This window comes from Synchiropus splendidus, chromosome 4, assembly GCF_027744825.2.
Source record: "Synchiropus splendidus isolate RoL2022-P1 chromosome 4, RoL_Sspl_1.0, whole genome shotgun sequence".
In the NCBI taxonomy this organism is placed as follows: Eukaryota; Metazoa; Chordata; class Actinopteri; order Syngnathiformes; family Callionymidae; genus Synchiropus; species Synchiropus splendidus.
The window spans coordinates 1317601-1340262 of record NC_071337.1 but is presented as its reverse complement, the minus strand read 5'-3'; the positions used below and the strand labels follow the sequence as shown (position 1 = coordinate 1340262).

Genomic DNA, 22662 nt, shown 5'->3' with positions numbered 1-22662 from the left:
TTCTCCTGGGTGGGACTCATTTTCTTATGGGTGAGATTCTTCTTCTCCAGAATGGGATTCCTCTTCTCATGGGTGGGACTCAACTCCTCTGGGGTGGGATTCCTCCTCTCCAGGGTGGGACTCCTCTTTGTTTGACGGTTGACGTCTGGAACGCTGAAGTCCTCTTGGACATAGTCGCTGTTTGAGAATGTGCTGCAGTTGCTCATCCATCTGGAAGTGTTTGTGTGGAGGAGTCTGGGGCCAAACTCAGACCCTTCGACCCAGGAACCATTCCAACAAGGACGATGATCAGGTTCAATGGGAAGTGGGCTATCAGACAGGTGTTCAGCTGCAGCCTTCAGCCCATGCTGTCCCTGATCTCCGTTCATTTGCTCCATCAGCAGCAGAGCTCAACAGCACGTTGTGTTACTTGGCTTTTATGATGGCAGACATTTTGCCCCGCAGGCCGCCGGCTTGTTAAAGGGGATTTACTGGCATCCAATCTGCTAAAACAAGGGCTACAAACACACAAAACTAAATCACGGGCGTCCACTCTGTGTATGGATGGGAGGTTCGTGAAAGGTTGAGAACTTTAACTAGACCTAATGATCAGGTTATGGAAAGGCTTGTACGCGCGCGCCAGGCGTGTGTTTGTTTACACAGCCAAACAGCAGAGAATCAATGAGCGCTGCGCCGATGTTTAGCCTCGCTGCAGCGCTGACGCTTCCCCAGGGAGCCTTCAATCGATCGGAGCGTGGAAAAGGTATTTTGTGACGGCACTCCCAGCAGGTCAGGAGGCCTGGGCTGTGATGGAGCGCTCACAGCATCTCCAGGTGATTCCCGTCTCACGTATGCAAATTCCCACTGTGAGACCAGAGGTGGACTCTCGACGTGGTCAAGGTCAGAACTGCCTGAGGAAGTAGAGCTCCGCTGGAAGGGAGTTAAGTGTGATGATAAAGGTTCAGGGGTCGGCAGCACGGTGGGTAGTGGCGAGCGCTGCAGCCCGAGTGGGTTCCCACCAGGCACTCGAGTTTCCTCCCACAGATGACTCAGCATTGCCCTTAGAGTGAGAGTGTGTGAACGGTTGTCTAGATCTGCGTAAGAGAAGGCAGGTGATGCTGCCGCTCCCTTGTGTGTCCCACTGAAACACACTGTCAGCTTCTCACTCCCGGGAACTAATGCTGCGGTCCCAGTCTCAGATGGCTGAGCTCCGGTTATCACTCACCTGGATTCCCCGGCCTTCTGAGGATGCAGGGTGGCAGGAGAACATGCCGAGGAAATCACCGGATCAGCTGCTGGTGCTGGCTCTGCATCGCTTGACTGTGGAAGGTCATGATGGGAACCAGGTGGGGACACCCGGCGGCAGGTCACGTGACCTGAACCAAAACCAACTCTCTCTATCTCTCACAGTCCTGTTCCCAGTGGGATGGCCCTGAAAACCACCCCCACTGACCTGATGCTGTTTATCTGAGCAGAGTCTTCCCGGTGCCGTTTGCTGTGTGAGGAGCTTATCCACCATGAGATCATTCAAAAGCCCCTCAGCCAGCGTCTTGTTCATTAAAAGTTTCATCCGTCTGCTGGGAGAGCTGATGGAGAAGAATGGAAGGGCGGGGGTGTGTCGAGGGAGGGGCCGCACTGTGGCCCTTATTGCTCCATCCAGTTCCCGCTGTTCTTCACGTCGACTGACTTCCTCTGATTCTTCCCCTCCAACGTTGACGCTGGAGACGATGGGTTGGGAGAGAAGCTCTGTTTCTGTGGCGACCCGAGTCCCGTGCACCACAGAGGGAGTTAGGAGAAGTAGTGCTAGTAAGTGAAGGAATCTATTCCACTGAAAGAAAAACAGACCAGGAGCAGTTCCAAAATAAAGAAGAGGGAGGGGGACCGTGACCTTCACACCATCAACACTGACCAGCAGTTTATCCAGCTTTGAACATCTCTCTCCCTCACTGTAATTCTGACGCTCCTTCCTGCATTCCTGCGAATTTCAGGTTTGATCGGAGAAGACATTTCCAAGATCTTCTGCTTTTTCAATCCAGCAACACAGATCGAACAACACTGGGTCAGTCAATCTTACTTTTCTTTGACTTCACAAACATCATGGCAGACGTCTTTTCTTCATCGGAATCAGAATCAGATTTATTGCCATGGTCAGTGGGGAGCCCACCAACTAGGAAAGTGCTTTGGAATAAAGTGCTGACAGAAAAGAATCCTCCAACAACATTCCTGGAGCCAGAGAGATCCTTGTCCCTGCTCATGTATTTCCTGACAATTTCAGCCAAATCTCTCCATGAGCGTTCAGACAAACCAGTGCCATGGAAGATGTCACCTCCTTGCTGAGTTATGAATAATAATGAGCAGCAGCTCAATAGCACTTTTTCACATCTGATTCCGATAGATGCCGCAGCCTTGCGTGTCGGTCGAACACTCAACCTGATACCTTCCACATGTCACTCAAAAACTAGTCAATGATGTTTGATCTGCTCACTGCTGACACCAGAAATCACCACAGCACCGACATTGTGGCCAGCTGCTTTGGATTCATTAAAACAAAGATTTGAATGACTACATGAAAGAATATGGTAACAGTATTGGGGGGAAGAATCGGCTCCACACCTGTTGCATTATCATTATGATTATTGCGAGGGCTCAGAGGAGGGTGGAGACCCAGGAGCAGGAAGTAGCAGAAACACAAATGGGGCGTGGCTTAATGTCCAAAACGCGAACCAAAGGCGTCTCCGTCGGTGTGACAAGGTGTGAGAAATGAAGAAGTCCAAAAAGAAAAGCACTCGACAGGTCCAGCACGGGGAACAAAAATTAGACAACAAACCAAAATACTCAGGTGCAGGGCAAAGACCAGGAAAAACAAAGCAAATAACTTGCATGGGAACGATCAGCGTACAATTGAGATGGGCACGATCTGGCGCTGCAACAGCCTCCAGCCACAGTTTGTGCAGGTCCCACCGGGGGCATGAGGCGCTGCTAACAATCGCAGAGGACACTGTCAAGAGAGAAGGACCAGGGAACCGGAAAAGACTTCACAAAACAAAAGGCTGATGGAGGGGGTCGTGACAACAATACTAATGATTGTCACGAGTATATTATCAGATGCCAGTTTTCCCAGGTGAACCACGTCAAGCCTAAACCCAACATGAATATGTGAAACGCACCCAGCTTCTCATGCTGAACTGCTCTTTTGTATCGATCATGAGCTCCGGCTGAGACAGCCTCCTCAGATGAGCTGGGACAGAGAGAAGTGAGCGGAGCGGCGGAGAAATTGATGCCCTCCATGTGGCCCTGTGTTTCATTTGTCAATGAAGCTGTCAAGGCTCCACTAACCTGCGAGGGTGTGCCCCAGCATTCCTCAGCGCGCCAGCATCAATCTGTGGGCCCGGAGCTGCCGGCCAGCACTCCATTACACTGACCCCAGCAAGGTTGCACTGTAGCCAAAGTTGGATGACAAATGCCCATCCAGCAGGAGAGGAAAGGCTCCACACATGTCGGAGAGAGGAAGCCTCGGAAGGGATTTCCTCGCCTGGTCCGGAGTGTTCTGTTAACAACTGAGTAATTATGGATAGTGCTTTGAGTCATTCATCAGGGGCAGATGGAGACCAGCGGAGACCGGCTTGCGTTCATCCCTCCAGCACTCGAGATCCTCCGGACGTGACTTGGGAAACGGCGAGCGCGAGTCTACTCATCCATCAATGTGTAGCTCCGCTCCCAGGCGGACGGAAGCAACGCATTGTGCCGTGGGAGGAGCCTGCAGCACCAGTGGGCGAGGGCTGACTGTGAGGGAGCTGGAGGCGGAGGGTTGGGAAGAGAGCGTCGATGCTTTCAACAACACGTCTGTTCCTCAGCAGAGCAGGTCAGCAGATGCCAGGAGGATCACAACAAGCCGAGTCTCGGGCAGTTTGGCAAGGTAAACACATGATGGTACAGTAGAAGAGCAAAGCAACATCTGCATCGATCCTGATGTTTCACCAACCGTCTCTGAAGAGAATGGACAAGCAGCAGTGAGAAAGAAACACGAGGCTGACGCTCGAGTCCCAACAGAATAAAGAAAAGTTACTAGACAGGCGCTTTAACCAACTAAGCCACAGCGCCACCATGACTGACGCCTGGACCCTGGAGCACGAGTGGGCGAGGGCTGACTGTGAGGGAGCTGGAGGCAGAGGGTTGGGAAGAGAGCGTTGATGCTTTCGACAACACGTCCTCCCTCCCATGGTGTGATACACTGATGTTCGGGGGAAGATGACTGATGACACCCTCCAGAGAAAAAAATTAAACATAGAAGGTTACACCACGGAACCACGTGGATAGTGACTCAGGTTTAGCCTGAGACACATGAAGATTTGATAAGAAGGTAAACCAAGTTCTGAGTGTGTCACCAAAAAGTCACCGCTGGGATTTGAACCCAGGGTCTCCTGTTTACTAGACAGGCGCTTTAACCAACTAAGCCACAGCGCCTGGCAAACCACATGACGCGTCATATGTGACGTACATTCTACTGACATAAAATGCCAGGTGTGTCACGTTGACACTGGACGACGGTGAAAGGTTTTGAATCACAGCCCGACTACTTTCCTGGACAAAATACAAGAGGACCGACGTGTGTCTCCCAGACAAGCGCCCTGATGTCTTGTTCAAGACCCAAATCCACTGGGAAACAAGTGATCAAAACTAAGTAACTGGGACTAGTTTGAGGCTGCAAACAAAGGTGTGTCCCTCAGTTCAAACACCTGCCGTGTCTTCGTCTCTCAAAGCACCTCGGACCACAACCGCACGCCAGCTTTCTGGCTCATGATACTGTCGCTCCAGTGTCATCGAAGTGTGAGGAAGGTTTGTCTTGACGATGGCTTGTCTTCACCAGCACAGTTTCAGCTCCATCGTCCAGAAGAAAACATATAAGGTTCCACCGAGACTTGAACTCGGATCACTGGATTCAAAGTCCAGAGTGCTGACCATTACACCATGGAACCACACGGTGAGAGAGCTCATATGTGTAGCCCAAGAGTGTCACACGTATAGTAGTTTGTGATCAAGTAACAGCCAAATATTTATGCTTCTGAACTAATGTCTGTCGTGTTTCGTTACCTCTTGAATCTGGAAATGACCCAGTTCCTGAAGTGATCTCCGGATCTCGACCCAGAGGACCCACCATCCAGCCCCAGCAGTGGTGGGTCTGCTGCTTTGACTCTGGCCTTCGTGGAGCACAGACCACGTGACGGCTAGACCGAAGTATCTGGACTGAAAGGGTCCGGTGCGTGTACCGTCACAGCCCCACCACAAACACATGAGAAAAGACAGTTCAGGCGGACAGCAACATGACATTTACACTGCTGTGAGTTCTGGTCAGTAGTGTCACCGGAGAGCAGAGCCAGGGAGGCGAGATGGAACTATCTAGAAGTATGGTTCTCACACTGTGCATGGTGCTCCATACGCCCGCACGTGACACACAAACCACGCCGCCCCACCTGGAACGCTACAGAGGAAGGAAACTATCCTGTCAGTCCATTGAAACACCAATGCACCGACATGCAGCCCTGAAGCCTTCCTTTGTCGTCAGTATAAGTCCACTGTCTCAACATCAGTGTATCACACCATGGGAGGGAGGACGTGTTGTTGAAAGCATCAACGCTCTCTTCCCAACCCTCTGCCTCCAGCTCCCTCACAGTCAGCCCTCGCCTACTGGTGCTCCAGGGTCCAGGTATCAGTCATGGTGGCGCTGTGGCTTAGTTGGTTAAAGCGCCTGTCTAGTAAACAGGAGACCCTGGGTTCAAATCCCAGCAGTGCCTTTTCTTTATTCTGTTGGGACTCGAGCGTCAGCCTCGTGTTTCTGTCTCACTGCTGCTTGTCCATTCTCTTCAGAGACGGTTGGTGAAACATCAGGATCGATGCAGATGTTGCTTTGCTCTTCTACTGTACCATCATGTGTTTACCTTGCCAAACTGCCCGAGACTCGGCTTGTTGTGATCCTCCTGGCATCTGCTGAGCAACAGACTCTATGTTCTGTCCCAGGTTTTGTTTCCCATGAAGAGACACTTTCTCCAGGCACAGAACAGACCACCATCTTCTTCACTCTTGGCTCCGCCTCCGATCTTCGATCGACCTTTGAGGAATTATCATTGTGTTACTTCACTCCCGGGTGGAAAGAACCAACACATGCTGACGCTGGACGTCAAAGGAAAGGACAAGAATTCTCACGGTTTATGTTGCATTTGTGCTGTACCGAGCTGAGACTGAACCAACATGTTCATGTGGCGCCACTCCTCCGGTTACTGATGTCCTTGTGGAGATGTACTGTGGCTCATGGTGAGAACCTCCATGATGGTCTTCATCATATCACATCCCAGGTATCTCCAGCTAAAACTGCCTACTGCCTCATGTGGTTCCATGCTGTAATGGTCAGCACTCTGGACTTTGAATCCGGTGATCTGAGTTCAAGTCTTGGTGGGACCTTCTTTCTAGTCATGTATTGCATATGGAGCACCATGCACAGTGTGAGAACCATACTTCTAGATAGTTCCATATCGCCTCCCTGGCTCTGCTCTCCGGTGACACTACTGACCAGAACTCACAGCAGTGTAAATGTCATGTTGCTGTCCGCCTGAACTGTCTTTTCTCATGTGTTTGTGGTGGGGCTGTGACGGTACACGCACCGGACCCTTTCAGTCCAGATACTTCGGTCTAGCCGTCACGTGGTCTGTGCTCCACGAAGGCCAGAGTCAAAGCAGCAGACCCACCACTGCTGGGGCTGGATGGTGGGTCCTCTGGGTCGAGATCCGGAGATCACTTCAGGAACTGGGTCATTTCCAGATTCAAGAGGTAACGAAACACGACAGACATTAGTTCAGAAGCATAAATATTTGGCTGTTACTTGATCACAAACTACTATACGTGTGACACTCTTGGGCTACACATATGAGCTCTCTCACCGTGTGGTTCCATGGTGTAATGGTCAGCACTCTGGACTTTGAATCCAGTGATCCGAGTTCAAGTCTCGGTGGAACCTCGTTTCTTTATTCTTGGCTGATGGAGCTGAAACTTTGCTGGTGAAGACAAACCTTCCTCACACTTCGATGACACTGGAGCGACAGTATCATGAGCCAGAAAGCTGGCGTGCGGTTGTGGTCCGAGGTGCTTTGAGAGACGAAGACACGGCAGGTGTTTGAACTGAGGGACACACCTTTGTTTGCAGCCTCAAACTAGTCCCAGTTACTTTGTTTTGATCACTTGTTTCCCAGTGGATTTGAGTCATGAGCACGACCCCGGGTGCCGTGTCATATTGTGAACCTTGTCTGATTGACACACGTCGGTCCTCTGCGACTTTGTTCAAGGAAGATGTCGGCCAGTGATTCAGAACCTTTCACTGCCGTTGAGCACCTTGCTGGCATTTTATGTTTGCAGTCTGTGCGTCACATATGACGCGTCATTTGGTTTGCCAGGCGCTGTGGCTTAGTTGGTTAAAGCGCCTGTCTAGTAAACAGGAGACCCTGGGTTCAAATCCCAGCAGTGCCTTTTCTTTATTCTGTTGGGACTCAACAACCCTCAGCCTTGTGTTTCTGTCTCACTGCTGCTTGTCCATTCTCTTCAGAGACGGTTGGTGAAACATCAGGATCGATGCAGATGTTGCTTTGCTCTTCTACTGTACCATCTTGTGTTTACCTTGCCAAGCTGCCCGAGACTCGGCTTGTTGTGATCCTCCTGCCATCTGCTGAGCAACAGACTCTTTATTCTGTCCCAGGTTTTGTTTCCCATGAAGAGACACTTTCTCCAGGCACAGAACAGACCATCATCTTCTTCACTCCTGGTTCTTGAGAAGGAACCAACGTGTTCATGTGACGCCCCTCCTCCAGTTGCTTGTGTCCTTGTGAAGATGTAATGTGGCTCCGGGTTACCCTGCATGGTGAGTGCCTCCATGGTCTTCGTCACATCACATCCTAGATCTCTCCAGCTAAAACTGCCTGCAGACACATGTGGTTCCATGGTGTAATGGTCAGCACTCTGGACTTTGAATCCAGGGATCCGAGTTCAAGTCTCGGTGGAACCTTGTCTGCGCTTTATTTTCTTCCAGAAGGTTGAGCTGAAACTTCAGCAGTCAGTACTTCATATCCAGATCTTTCATCAAGATTGATTGCTGAGACAGAGCAAATGTTAAAGGAGAATAAATGTCAACATTCACACAGACACACCTTTGTTCAGCCTCAAACAAGTCCTCGTTGTTTTCATTCATTTCCGATTGGTTGGTGACCTGGTTGAGCTCACTCTTGATGCCGTGTCATGCTCTCAACCAAGAGACCAAACTGGATGCAGACCAGGCTGCCATGCTATTCCAATGCAAGCATTTCAGATGTTGTTTTATTTTGAAAACAAGCCAACGACCGTTTCCTTTGCAGGTAAATGCGCGTCGTCATGACTCATTGACTTGTGCTTCTGTATTGTGGATTCACTTGGGTAGTTCAAGTGCACGGCTGCGCTCCAGAGGCTCCCCCTTCATGCTGCAACACAGTACTTCATCACAGTCTTCTTGGGTTACACATGTATAAGCCACTCATGTGGTTCCATGGTGTAATGGTCAGCACTCTGGACTTTGAATCCAGTGATCCGAGTTCAAGTCTCGGTGGAACCTCATTTCTTTATTCTTGGCTGATGGAGCTGAAACTGTGCTGGTGAAGACAAACCTTCCTCACACTTCGATGACACTGGAGCGACAGTATCATGAGCCAGAAAGCTGGCGTGCGGTTGTGGTCCGAGGTGCTTTGAGAGACGAAGACACGGCAGGTGTTTGAACTGAGGGACACACCTTTGTTTGCAGCCTCAAACTAGTCCCAGTTACTTTGTTTTGATCACTTGTTTCCTCGTGGATTTGGGTCTTGAACAAGACATCAGGGCGCTTGTCTGGGAGACACACGTCGGTCCTCTTGTATTTTGTCCAGGAAAGTAGTCGGGCTGTGATTCAAAACCTTTCACCGCCGTCCAGTGTCAACGTGACACACCTGGCATTTTATGTCAGTAGAATGTACGTCACATATGACGCGTCATGTGGTTTGCCAGGCGCTGTGGCTTAGTTGGTTAAAGCGCCTGTCTAGTAAACAGGAGACCCTGGGTTCAAATCCCAGCAGTGCCTTTTTGGTGACACACTCAGAACTTGGTTTACCTTCTTATCAAATCTTCATGTGTCTCAGGCTAAACCTGAGTCACTATCCACGTGGTTCCGTGGTGTAACCTTCTATGTTTATTTTTTTTCTCTGAAGGGTGTCATCAGTCATCTTCCCCCGAACATCAGTGTATCACACCATGGGAGGGAGGACGTGTTGTCGAAAGCATCAACGCTCTCTTCCCAACCCTCTGCCTCCAGCTCCCTCACAGTCAGCCCTCGCCTACTGGTGCTCCAGGGTCCAGGTCTCAGTCAGTGTGGCGCTGTGGCTTAGTTGGTTAAAGCGCCTGTCTAGTAAACAGGAGACCCTGGGTTCAAATCCCAGCAGTGCCTCAGAGGTGACACACTTGAAACTTCTTCTGATAGAATCTCAGGCTGAACCTGAGTCGCTATCCACGTGGTTTCATGGTGTAACCTTGGAACCACCATGTTTTGTTTATTTTCTGGAGAGTGTCATCAGTCATCTGTCTGAACTTCAATATATCACAATTTAACCCCTAAATAAAGCTGGCAGAGCAGCCTGTCAGACACCAGCAGCTTCTACCAGAGACCTGAAACATTGAGTTTCTCATCTCTGCACTGAGTTCACTGTTCTATTGAGACGTCAACAAACCATGGTGTTGGAGACAAACTCCACTCATGAGTTCCATCATCAAACAGTGAGACTGTAGTGTCCAACACATGGAGGAGAAGGAACATGGATTTATCCTGATCATTATCACTGAAACGACAACATTTATCACGATAACTTTATTTTTGTCCATATCGCCCCAAACCCACATCCTCTGAATCATATTGTTCTAAATGAATCAATCTCATGGCTGTTGGTTGCGCGGCATCTTCAACCACAAAGGAGTGAAGCCCAGTCCACATGTTTGGTTGTGAAGGGTTCGAGTGGCAGAAGTGATCTGAGCCCGCGCAGCCTTGAAGAAGGAGGAGGGTGGAGGGCGTCTGCTCTGGAGCGGTCCAAACCCGCCTCTACAGCTCCGACCTTGAAGGGACATGAAGCCAGTGGTGCTGCTGCTGACGGCAGAGGAAAGGGGCGACGTGACATTCAGACCAAGCTAATTGGATTAGAAGCGATTTTAATGAGTTTTGCTTCATCGTACAGTCGGACCATAATAACTCCATTCATCTTCCATAAGCAGATTTGACCTGCGCCGACACCTGCCTGCTGAGCTGACTCTGCCTTTCAACGACAACTGGGCTGTCACGCGCCCTCAAATGGACAGGATGAGCTCCTCACCTGTCGAGAGGACGAGAGCGAGCCAGGACACAAACAAAGCTTCCACAACACGGTCAGTTAGCAGCAGGAGTACGCCACACTCAGCCGCGCCGTCTCCCAGGCAACAGGTGGCTGTGGACGCTGGAGGAGACGCAGCGGCGCCGCTTGTGTGTCCTCCTTTTTATTCACGAGAAACGTGTTTGTTTCCTCATGATCTGTTCACTGCTCATGAATGTGACAGATGTCTTGCTACTGATGGCTCAGATGTCCTCCTCGTGTCCTTGTCTCTGTGATGACAAAGTCGGTTATGAGCCAGTCCGTCCGCACGTCGGATCCGTCCGTGAATATTCGACGCGCTTCCCTGTCCACATGCTAAAGCCGCTGTGCACAGACGTTACATGGATGGATCGTCTTGACACTGGTCTGGTCCGCTCTGGACTGATGAGCTCAGCTTTTTCTCTCACCGTGAGTCATCTGTTCGCTGAGAAACTGACAAGGAATTTCATTATCGGTGGGAATTATGGGATTTCCAGTGGACAGGAAAAGTTTTGTCGGCTTCTGGAAGACTCGTGTGGTTGGTGTGGATTATGTAGATCTTCTACACGTTACGCTGCTGGTGCACGAGACAACCCCGACTTCAGTCTTTGACTGGCTCAAGTGTTTTGTGCCAGAGGTCGGAGGATCGCAGGATTGAAGGAGGTCTCTTTAGGTCTTTCTTCACCTTCGCGTCATTCACTTTCCACTGAATGATTTGAGTCATGACCCTGACACCATGCTGCCGGGTCTCATGGTGACCATCGGTCCACTTCTATTGTCCAAGATAGTCGTGGCTCGGAACATCTCACCGCCGCTGGCGACGTGACAGACCTTGTGGATCAATGACTCGTTTCGACTTGTGGTGGTCACTGTGGCTTCGTGGGTCAAAGCGCCTTTCTCGTAAACCCTGGGTTCAAATCCCAGCCCTGCCTTTTCGGTCACACACAGAGAATTTAATAAACTTCATAGAAAATCACCTTTATATGTCTCTCAGGCTCGCTCTCCATGTGGTGCCATGGTGTCATGGTCTGGACTCTGAATCCAGTGACCCCAGTTCAATTCTCGGTGGAACCTTCTTTGTTTCTTTTTTTTTTTTTGGGTGGAGCTGAAACTCTGGTGTTGAAGACTTTTTCCTGTTTCCTCGTGGAGTCATGAACTTGACCCCATGATGCTGCATCATGACCCTCGTCTGGGAGACCCACCGTCGGTCCTCTTCTCTTTTGTCCAGGAAAATAGTCGGTCAGTGATGCAGAAGCGTTCAGCGCCATCGAGGGTCAACGTGCCACACCTTATTCAAGTCAAACGTTTCACGTCCGCAGTCTGTACTTGACATGTGATGTGTCATGTGAGTGTCTCCATGCAGTGTGGCGCTGTGGCTTAGTTGGTTAAAGCGCCTGTCTAGTAAACAGGAGACCCTAGGTTCAAATCCCAGCAGTGCCTCTTTTGTCCGAGTCACACATGGAACTCTCTTTGATCTGCTGGTCTCTAAGATGAGTCACCATCATCTCTTATTTGACTCATGCATGTCCAACTGCAGAAGCCAACTTGAGGTGAACCTGGGTTTGAGCTGAACCTGGATCCCCTGACCCCATGTGAGTTTTCTTCTCGTGAACTCTGGTTTCCTCTCATAGTAGAAGAACACACAGCATTGACTGACGGCTATATGAACGGCCTTGCAGCCTTGCTGTCCAGGTTTGTCTCCACCTCTCTGGGACTGGAGCCGCCTCCAACCAGGTGATGGGAATGTTTCAAAAGTCACTTCAACATGCCATGACAGCACGCGAGTGGAAGCGCAGAAATGAGCGTGGAAACACCAAGGGAAATTACATAAAGACAAGCAAGTATATTTCAGTAAGTTCTCCCCACTTGTTACCACGTTTGTATCCAACAGCTCTCAGATACATGTTTCCTCTCCCACTTGAAATGACTCACGTCCTGACTCTGTGTATTTGTCCCGTGGTGGGTCATGTGAGCAATGTCAGTGCACGGCGCTGTGGCTTAGTTGGTCAAAGCGCCTGTCTCGTAAACAGGAGACCCTGGGTTCAAATCCCAGCAGTGCCTTTTTGGTGACACACTCAGAACTTGGTTTACCTTCTTCTGATAGAATCTCAGGCTGAACCTGAGTCACTATCCACGTGGTTTCATGGTGTAATGGTCAGCACTCTGGACTCTGAATCCAGTGAGTTCAAGTCTCGGTGGAACCTTGTTTATTTTTTTTCAGGAGGGTGGATTTGAAACTTTGCTGGTGAAGACGACCATCTCAGGTCCATTCACCAAGACAAGGACACACCATTGTTTGCAGCGACCCCATGATGCCGCGTCATGACCCTCGTCTGAGAGACACATTGTTGGTCCTCTTCTCTATGGTCCAGGAAAGTAGTCGAGCAGTGATGCAGAACCTTTCACCACCGTCAAGTGTCAACGTGACACACCTTGTTCAAGTCAAACGCTTCACGGCTACAGTCTGTGCTGGACATGTGACGCGTCATGTGATTATGGCCAGGCAACATGGCGCTGTGGCTTAGTTGGTTAAAGCGCCTGTCTAGTAAACAGGAGACCCTGGGTTCAAATCCCAGCAGTGCCTTTTTTTTTTTTTTTTTTTTGTTTGAGTCATGCATGAGTCTCGTGCATCTCTTGTTGCAGAAGCCAACTTGAGGCGCTAGCTTCCCCTACCATCCTGTGATTTGCAAATTCACCTCTGGACACGTCTGTTTACTGACGCTACTCTGCTAGCTGCAGCTACAGACCACGGCCGCAGTCTTAAGTGTGAAGTTTGGGAGTTTTAGCTTCTCAAACGCAGCAGTAGCGTCACAGAATCAGCCTGATGTGCTGCTGAAAATCAACAGGCTTCAGTTGGAGTCTGGCCGAAAAGCTTCAGAACTGTGGGGGTACCGTCCCTGTCCAGATCCAGGTCCCGCTCCCACCCCACGGGGATGAGAACCATCGGGAGTCAACCGTTTTTCCACATTCACCAACTAAAGTGACACTCTGGGGCCCAGGAGGCTTCTGAAACACCAGGGCGACACCCACCCGCTACTGTAGCTCCTCCTAAACCACTCGACTCTTCAGCGCCAGCGTTCATTAAACCCAGCTCAGCAGGTGGTTTGTGGCTCCTGAGCAGCGCGGTCGCAATAATTCATGGGACACGAGCACGACTGATCCATTACAGCGCCAAAACCCAGCACTAGCTTCCACACTTCCTGGGGAACTTAGGTGGCTGTGATCGCAGCTTCCTGTTCTTCCTCATGAACAGCTCTGCAGTAGATGTTAATGGTGTCTGCGCTACTTACAGTGTAATTATCAGAATACATTCATGTGTGATTGCTACCAGCTGCATAATTGATCTGCGCTCATGCACCGCATACGTCAGGCCTGGTCCACCAGTCCCAGGCTGAGAGCCCCGCTGTTCTACTGTGCTGCTGAACAGAGCCACAAACACGTCAGGCTGTGAGGCTTCACCTGAGCAGCTGCTCACCTGACTCAGTACAGTGGTTCAAGCTCCTCCCTGTGTGTCACCAGGTTGCTGGTTCACATCCGGCGTACGTCTCTGGTGCATGTCTTTTTCAAATCCCTCCATTTCACCCTGATCCTCCTGGAAATATCAAGCAGCGTAGATAGAAATGTGGGCGCCATTGACTTGACTCCTCTATGTTGGGACGTGGCTCCTGCCACCAATAACATGGCCCTGGTCTGTGTGTGTGTGAGCCACGCTGCAGACTGGAGCCTCTCCTCTTCACGGACCTCACCTCCATCAACAGTGAACCACAGGTGAAACACATGCCAGAGCTTTAGTTGAGGGAAGGACAGACGTGGAACTGAGTCATGTCAGGGGTGTTGATGGTGGATCTGATGAGGCTCCAAGTCTGAGGACCCACACTCACATCACCACTGAACCTGCAGCCAGGTTTAATGTTTATGTTTCAACGTTAAACGCAAGTGAATTATTTGGACATCTCACCGGAATAGCTCTGACTTTTTCCTCTTATTTCCTGTATGAACCATCATCTCAGCAGCAACTTGACCAAAACTGCAGCCAGTTCGGCAGCTCATTTGGTGAAGAGCCGCATGAAACTGGGGAAAGAGCCAGGCCTGACATATCAACCACCACGCCGTGGTCACATGACGTGGGAACGCTCTTGTTAGAGCAGAGAGCAGGGTCCCTGAGTGCCGGGCGATTATGACCGGCCTCAGCTGTGGAGGTCTGATTTGGGAGCAACCACTGGCCAGAGAGACCTAAAGGTGCAGTACATGGATTGGAATGAGCCCAGATCAACCCTGATTCAGTTTGGTTCCTGTTCCTGGAGATGAATGGGAGTGAGCGGAGAGAACCTGACCACTCGGCAGTTGGGAGGAATGTGAGCGGGACTTTAAATGGAGCACGGCGAGTCTTTCACTTGAAAATGGCTTGGCTCAACGGAATTCACGTCTGATTCTCGGGGCGTCTTTTCAAAGTTTATACTGAGTCACAGAGAAGACGATGCTTTCTGAAATGTCCAGATGGACCCTTGTATCCGGCTTTACTGAGGAGCAGAGCAGATTTATTGAATAGCTGCTGCTGTACATCAGCATCAAGGGAAAACCTGCCAAGATGATGAAGTGTATATGAGTGAGGAGGTTTTCCTCTGGTTCTGGCCTCCATCCAGCAGGTCATGTGTACAAAAATAAATAAATATAAATAATAAAAAAAATAATAAATGACCCAAATCAAAATCAATAAAGAAATAAAATTAAAAACTCGGTTCCATACACAGAATCATTGCTTTGGGTTTGTGCTGTGTTTTATGAAGCCATGTGAAATGGAGGTGACTACCTTGAATCATGATATGTTTTGGCAGAAAATTTCTGTGAAGTTCAAAAGTGTTTCTCTCACTGTTTTGGAATCAGAAACTACACTGTAAAAATACTCCTGACTTCACATTACATGAGATAATAATCTTATTTTTTATGATAATTTGTTTCGGTTTGGACAGACAACTGATGCAGTTGCATAAAATGTCCCAAAAATTTGAAGGAGACAAACTTAATAATTGACACGAATAAAGAAATGACATGGAAAATAAATGTAAACTCACAGGAAATCTGCAAAAAGGATTCCTAACTTTCATTTATTTCCAGACTGGGTCTTCTGTACATCTCTTCCACTCGGGTCTGTTGCCACTACAGCGACTATCATGAGGTCAGTGCTCCACAGTCCAGGAGATAAAAAACTGAACAGATCCAACACAACTGACTCCCAAAACTGGGATAGGAGGGACACGGCAGTGCCAAGTCCGAGTCTCCGACACGGTGGGTGAAACCGTGGGAAGAAACCACTGACCGCTAGGCGGCAGGTGCAGCTGCGATAAGGGAGAAAAAAGTTCAGGCCAAAGTTACTGAGAAGAGTAAAAAACAAAGGAAGACATGTGAAAAAGAGTTCTGTTTTTGTGCGTCCTTGAATTTTGTATTATACCATCTTTTTATGTCGTGAAATTCCCTGCCACTAATCCAAAAAAGGCCACAATAAACGTCAACATGTGTGGTGTCCTGATGGCTGAAATGCATTTCATGTCTAGTGAATTCAGTGTCGGTTCCTCGGCGATAGGCTGTTAGCCTTCAAGAGTGAGTGAGGACAACAAGCGACTGTTTGTGGATCAAACCCGGCCCGTGCTGAAGCCACACCCCCGACAGACGGGGACAGTCCACCTTAGTCTGAGGACAAACTCATTTCAGCTGCAAGCTCAGCTACCGCTTCTAACAAAACTGCAACCATCCCCAACCAATTTACCGACCCTGTCACACCCCCCCGCCCCGCCCTCGCCGCCTGCGCTGGTACTGGGAGCGGCTCATCTGTGGGGGGCGGGTGGAGGGTTGGGCGGGGGAGCGATTGCATGTCCAGCTGCATTACCCCAAAAACTCTCTGCTCTGCTGGTGTCGTCACCGTCCCGTCTGTGAGGGAGCCTCATTTTTCATGACGGTGTCGGCTCCTTCCCGGCGCCACCTCTTCCTAGCTCCAGCTACGTTTGGCGCCCGCCGCTTCTGCGCGGGGCCCTGAGTGTCCTGGGCCCTGCCCCGCCTCACCAGTGGGCACGTTCTCCTCCACATCGCTGTGAAATAAACATAACCCCGCGCCCCCTCCTCCCCCCACACACCCATTTCCCAATTATACGCGTCTCTTCATTAGAGCGGCGCCGCGCGCGGGGGCCGATCCCTGGTGACTGTGCAGCACGGCAGCACTGGCTTTCCAGAGATGTCCTCGCTTGCCACGGCATGTTCTGTCAGGCTGACTAATTACTAACTAGCTCTGTGTGTGTGTCTGTGTGTGTGGTCTTGGGCTTCTCTCTTTGTGAGGACCTGTGTGAGGTTTTAATAATCACAGTGAGGACATTAAACCACAACATAGCTGGGTTACTTTCACTGGGCTTCAGGTTGGTTCAGAGTTTGGCCATGTGTTTTACATGGTGAGGTTCAGGGTGCGCGGCCGGGGAAAGGGTGATGGCAATGTATGTCAATGACGGTCCTCGCTAAGATAGGAAGACCAACGTGTGTGTGTTACAAAGGGGTGTGTGTGTGTGTGAAACATGTGCGTGTTACAAACGTGTGCGTGTGTGTGTTACAAACGTGCGTGTGCGTATGCGTGCGTGTGTGTGAAACGTGCGTGTGTTACAAATGTGTGTGTGTAACAAATGTGTGTGTGTTACAAACCTGTATATGTTACAAACGTGTGTGTGTGTTACAAACGTGTGTGTGCGTGTGTGTGAAACGTGTGCGTGTGTGTTACAAACGTGTGTGTTACAAACGTGTGCGTGTGTGTTACAAACGTGTGTGTGCGTGCGTGCGTGTGTATGAAACATTAGCGTGTGTGTGTTACAAACGTGTGTGTGTGTGCGTGTGCGTGTGTGTGAAACATGTACGTGTGTTACAAATGTGTGTGTGTAACAAATGTGTGTGCGTGTTACAAACGTGTGTGTTACAAACGTGTGTGTGTGTGCGTGCGTGTGTATGAAACATTAGCGTGTGTGTGTTACAAACGTGTGTGCGTGTGCGTGTGTGTTACAAACGTGTGTGTTACAAACGTGTGCGTGTGTGTGAAACATGTACGTGTGTTACAAATGTGTGTGTGTAACAAATGTGTGTGCGTGTTACAAACGTGTGTGTTACAAACGTGTGTGTGCGTTCGTGCGTGTGTATGAAACATTAGCGTGTGTGTGTTACAAACGTGTGTGTGTGTGTGCCATCTGCGGCGCCCACCACGCATCAGTGAGCTGCTCCCACAGTAGCAGGAGACAGCAGTCGCTCACTGTCCTCACATGCACCTGGCTGGATCCCGGTGACTTTAAAGAGCCAAAGTCACTTGCAGATGCAACGACTGTGAACGTCTCCTCACTCAGAGATGAAGTCTGCACTTCATGACAGCGTCTGCCGTGCGGGTGACTGACAGGGAGGCGGGAGCTGCTGGAGAAGCAGCTCACTCTGCTGGGGAAAGGGCACAGGGATCGGTCCACGGGACGTGGGCACGATCCGACCTTCACCTGACCCTGGAAGCCAGAGGAGACATCATCACCCCCCGCACCTGCACTGGAGCGCCCATTAGTGGCTGCAGTCTGTTCTGGGTCACATTCACAAATAACCCGACTCTGGAGGAAGTCAGTCCAAGGGCGCTCCATCTCTCTCTGGACCCCTGGCAGAGGGGATCTTCCCTGCTCCTCACCAGGAGGGGGGCGCTGGGTTCTTCCCTCTCTGTGACCCTGGCTGGCTTCTTGTCTCTGTGTAGCCAGCTCCACCTGTAGCCCTGTCTGACCTGGGGTCTTATTCTCATGTACATGTTACACGCATTCATCGCTCACCGCCTCAGACTGAAATATAAACACTCATGAAAAGGTGGGGCATCGGCGAGCACGGTCACATGACACCGAATTATCGCCCGAGTCCAATGGCATAAACAACATAAACAGCTCCGTCTGACTATGAGAGAGAACATTCGGTTTGATTCTGACTCTGACTCTGACTCTAAGCCTGCAGGTCGCTGCTCAGCTCGGCTATGATCGGGGTGAGGTGCGGCTGCGCCAGCTTCCACGGCACCATGGAAACGCTGACGGTCTGATGACGTGATGCACATGACTGAAGGCTTCGTTGTGTGACTATGGAGCAGTGACGATAAAACTGTCCAGTCGTTCATACGACTCATTGTGTCATTGTGTGCCCATTTCCTGTGTTTGTTCCAGCTTCCTGAGCAACGCGGCTGGCATCGCTCAAGCTTCCCTGGATATCCTCACCTTGGTGCCAGTTTGTGTTGCCAGATGGTTACTTCACATTGCTATGGTAAACGCCCTCGTGACTCCACTCTCTCGTGATTCTGACTTGATCTACATTCTGTTTGTGCTGGACTTTCTTTTCAGCCGCCCCCTTAGTTTGTTCTCCTCGCTCTGTTTTCCGTTTCTCGTTTCTCACTATTAGTTGGTGTGTGAGTGTCTTATAAAACTCACTTTTTTGTTTTTCCCTCGTGATAGTTATTCCTCGCGTGAGTGTGATTTGCTCCACCACCGAGCGCTTCCTGTTATTTGCGCCTCGTGAGTTAGTTCCGAGTGCGTTTTCGTTGTCCCCCTTAGTCAGGTTTATTTATTCTCCTGATTTCTGTTTCAGGTTTTTTGTCCCAGTCCCTGTGTGTTCTCCTCGCACCGCGTTTTGGTGCCCACGTCCTTGGCTTCTTCGTTCCTGTTCGTCTTTGTGTTTTCCTTTCATAAGTCTGAAAGGAAAATAAGTCTCTGTTAAATGACTCTCGTTCTCCCAAGTCTTCTGCGATCCCACAACAAGAGTCTGACTCCTGAGCAGCCATACGATCGACATCAGTGGGAGAGACGTAAATCTGTATAAGAACACAGCAGGAAACGCGCAGAAACAGAGGAAGGAACGCAACACTGACTCAGGCACCAGGGATGATCCAGAAGTGATAGAACAATGACACGAGTGAGTCACACACGTTGCTGGAGTCCAGGTGCCTAAGAGCTCTTGATGATGATTAGAATATTAACTCCAGCCAAAAGGTACGAGGGAAACACAAAAGGGAAGTTACAGAGCTAAAATACTATTCTACCAATCACAATCACAGCCACTTGAATTTCTGTTCAGCACACAGACACTAACATTTCTTATATTCCGCTCCACTTTCAAGACGAAGGATGGGCAAAACTCCTCCTTCAAAACCCCCATCCCACTTGTGACACCAATGTTTTAGAGCCGGGAGGCGGTCCGCGGCCACTTGGCTCAGGAACCGTCGCCCTCCTGCAGACGCACAAACGTCATGAATATTGCAGAGCACTTTGATATGATAGCAGTAAAAGCTTGAAACCCATCTCTTTAAAAGTCCATTTGTCTGCCTGCGCACCCGGCTGGCCAGTTTACCCGCCGAGCGTTTTAATCTGCCATGCGTGCGGAACTCCATTTCTCTCACTTCATTGTTTGGTCTCTCATTCCATCAGCATTCTGTGACTCCACGTATCTCACATGGTAAGAATAAGTCAGCAGGTGAGCGACCTGCGGAGGCTGGTGTCACTTGGCATTCGTATTCCGACCCGAGTGTCAGCGAAGGGGTGCCACCACTGTAGGACGCGGGTCCCTCCTCGTCTCCTCTATCGCCTTGTATCTGCTTCAATCTCTCTCCCACTCTCTTTGTCAGTCCTCCAGTGCTTTGACGGCTGGAGCTGACAGATGACAGTCTCATTTCAATTCAGCCATAGCTCCTCGCTACCTGGGGGCCGAGCCACGCAATAGCTATAAGTGTCACATTAAATCCCGGGCGAAGAGATGCTAATGGCAGAGTGACAGAGGAGCCAGCTCTCTGTGGGAGGCAGCAGTGTGCAGCGCGTCGAGGCGGCCATGATCTTCAGCCCGCTCCCTCTGACGCGGACTGGGACTCCTCTCACCAGTTCAGAGCGATGAGGGCACCGCGCTTGACGGCTGCAGTCGCGGTGACAGCCGCGTCGATGGCGCTGACGGAGATTGCTGTGGTCACGCCGTCACAAATCCACGAGGATGATGATGACGGCCAAATTTGTGATGCTACAGAGTGAGATGAAGGTGGCACAGCGGGTCGATGTCGAACTAGCGTGATGTTTTTATAAAGTACAGTGGGTGGCGAGCGGCGTTGAGCCCTGACGCTAAGGTCTTGGACACAAGGGCAACATGGCGGACAGAGGAGGTGGAAGTCAAGCAGCTGTCAGATGGTATCTATGTTGTTCCTGCAGCATGTGGGACACGCCTCAGGAACGACGCTTCCATCTGCACCATCAACTGATCACGTATCATCTGCAAAGGTGGTTCGGCTCTAAATCAGTGTGAATCCAGTTGTAAGTGAATCAAAGCCAGAACCAGAACCGAGCCTCTGTGAGGTCACTGGAGCTGGATCTTGTCTGTGCAGGTGAGGATCAGAGGAGAAAGATGAGAGTTCAGAAGGAGCCAGTGAGCATGGAAGCCTGTTCTTCTCACCAGCAGATGAAGAGCCTCGTCAGAACCAGGTGGAGCCAGGTGAAAGAATGAGGGACCAGTGGCAACCATCTGTGTTTGGCTGAACGTTTGCCTCAAACCAGCGTAAACACGCCACGATAGCAAGCTATCAACACAGCAGAGAAGCTCTGAGGAACATGGGTGAGGAGGCCTCAACACTGGACCCAGTCAGTGCCACTGTTGATGTTCTGTCCTGCTGCGCCTCCTGAAGAGACTCGCACCTTCCAGTGACATGAGCCTTCAGTGTTGATCCCTGCAGACGCTTCATCCTCTCACAATAGTCCTGGCTTCCACAACCATGTGGTTGGAATCAAAACAAGTCCTTGCTTCACATGAAGCTGCTCTTCTTCCTCAGAAACCCTGAACAAACCCCTCAGTATTGGCTGATATTGATGCTGCTTCCACCCTTCACTGCTCCAGTGACGTCACTAGATGGCGCCGGTGTTTGGAGCCTCAGTGACGTCACTAGATGGCGCCGGTGTTTGGCGCCTCAGTGACGTCACTAGATGGCGCCGGTGTTTGGTTCCTCAGTGACGTCACTAGATGGCGCCGGTGTTTGGTCCCTCAGTGACGTCGCTAGATGGCGCCGGTGTTTGGTGCCTCAGTGACGTCACTAGATGGTGCCGGTGTTTGGTCCCTCAGTGACGTCACTAGATGGCGCCGGTGTCTCATCGCTGTCACACCACACCTGAACCTACCAGTGCAAGATCCCGCCCAAATATAACACAGACCAAAACCAACAAAGACAAACTCCGTACCTGGTGGATTTTTATTTGGTGAGCAAGAGTCATGGAAACACAGCTGTGTAATCACCGTGTGCTTCCCCTCTGAACTGGATATGCAAGGCCTTTATTCTTCTGCCGCTCGAGCGCAATATCTCTCAATTTGGCTCAGCGGGAGAGGAGCACAGAAACAACATCAAAGCGCACTTGTCTTTCAAGATGAAACTAACGCTGTTCCTGAAGCATTTCACTAAAAAAAAAGAAAACAATCGAGTGGGTCTCTCCTTCCTCTGGCTTTCCTTTGTTTTCAGACTATTCAACCAGAGTGATGGACAGATGGAGGTGAAGAGGAGAGTGCAGGCAGGGTGGAACAGGTGGAGACGACTGCCAGGTGTGATCTGTGACGGCTCGAGTGAAAGAGAAGCTCTGCCACGAAGCTTGGTTCAGAGGCAGCAGCTCTGACACAGAGATTCAATGTCAGAAAGAGTCAGAGATACGGAGGTTTTCACTGGGAGGACGCGATCAGAAACCCGTATATCGGAGGGACATGGAGAAGTTTGGAGAGAAATTTAAGGAGGACAGATGGTTGGGACACATGGAGGGGAGAGACAGGAGACCTGCTGGAGGAAGGGTGTTGGACAGGTAGCAGGCAAAACAAGGAGAGGAAGATGACCACCACTGAGGATGATGAAGATGGAGGAGGCCAAAAGAAGAAGATACATGAGAGACCACGGAGGATGTTGTGAGCTGGCAGACTCCACAGAAAGGTCTATGGAGGCGCAACACATCCATGGAGTCATGGGCTTCATGCCGTGTCCAGGGAGCAAAGGAAGGTAAGACCTTGGCCAACAGACGACACGACGGCTGGGTGTTTGATGCCTGTGGATCATCAGCCTTTTCACGCGAGTCAGTTACAGACGTGTCCTTTTTCAGCCTCAATACTTTGTGTTACCGCGAGGTAAAGCCGCCTGAAACGTGCCATCACACCTAAGTCCTGTTGACTTCCCATCTGGGAACAACGTTAGAAAGACGACGTGACCACAGTGTCCTCAGACGAGGACTCCATG

General features: G+C 50.4%; 12 non-coding genes across 12 annotated transcripts; 10 read left to right on the top strand and 2 right to left on the bottom strand.

Annotated features, from left to right (window-relative positions):
* Nucleotides 1-4369: 4369 nt before the first annotated feature.
* On the bottom strand, nt 4370-4443 carry trnat-agu (transfer RNA threonine (anticodon AGU)). Its single transcript has one exon. It is a non-coding gene; the product is annotated as a tRNA-Thr (tRNA).
* Nucleotides 4444-4883: 440 nt separating this feature from the next.
* Nucleotides 4884-4955, bottom strand: trnaq-uug (transfer RNA glutamine (anticodon UUG)). Its single transcript has one exon. It is a non-coding gene; the product is annotated as a tRNA-Gln (tRNA).
* Nucleotides 4956-5697: 742 nt separating this feature from the next.
* trnat-agu (transfer RNA threonine (anticodon AGU)) lies at nt 5698-5771 on the top strand. Its single transcript has one exon. It is a non-coding gene; the product is annotated as a tRNA-Thr (tRNA).
* Nucleotides 5772-6916: 1145 nt separating this feature from the next.
* On the top strand, nt 6917-6988 carry trnaq-uug (transfer RNA glutamine (anticodon UUG)). Its single transcript has one exon. It is a non-coding gene; the product is annotated as a tRNA-Gln (tRNA).
* A 432-nt stretch (nt 6989-7420) lies between these two features.
* trnat-agu (transfer RNA threonine (anticodon AGU)) lies at nt 7421-7494 on the top strand. Its single transcript has one exon. It is a non-coding gene; the product is annotated as a tRNA-Thr (tRNA).
* A 460-nt stretch (nt 7495-7954) lies between these two features.
* Nucleotides 7955-8026, top strand: trnaq-uug (transfer RNA glutamine (anticodon UUG)). Its single transcript has one exon. It is a non-coding gene; the product is annotated as a tRNA-Gln (tRNA).
* A 507-nt stretch (nt 8027-8533) lies between these two features.
* Nucleotides 8534-8605, top strand: trnaq-uug (transfer RNA glutamine (anticodon UUG)). The gene has a single exon. It is a non-coding gene; the product is annotated as a tRNA-Gln (tRNA).
* A 424-nt stretch (nt 8606-9029) lies between these two features.
* trnat-agu (transfer RNA threonine (anticodon AGU)) lies at nt 9030-9103 on the top strand. Its single transcript has one exon. It is a non-coding gene; the product is annotated as a tRNA-Thr (tRNA).
* A 289-nt stretch (nt 9104-9392) lies between these two features.
* trnat-agu (transfer RNA threonine (anticodon AGU)) lies at nt 9393-9466 on the top strand. The gene has a single exon. It is a non-coding gene; the product is annotated as a tRNA-Thr (tRNA).
* A 2294-nt stretch (nt 9467-11760) lies between these two features.
* On the top strand, nt 11761-11834 carry trnat-agu (transfer RNA threonine (anticodon AGU)). The gene has a single exon. It is a non-coding gene; the product is annotated as a tRNA-Thr (tRNA).
* Nucleotides 11835-12381: 547 nt separating this feature from the next.
* On the top strand, nt 12382-12455 carry trnat-cgu (transfer RNA threonine (anticodon CGU)). The gene has a single exon. It is a non-coding gene; the product is annotated as a tRNA-Thr (tRNA).
* A 449-nt stretch (nt 12456-12904) lies between these two features.
* On the top strand, nt 12905-12978 carry trnat-agu (transfer RNA threonine (anticodon AGU)). Its single transcript has one exon. It is a non-coding gene; the product is annotated as a tRNA-Thr (tRNA).
* The last annotated feature ends 9684 nt before the right edge of the window (nt 12979-22662 follow it).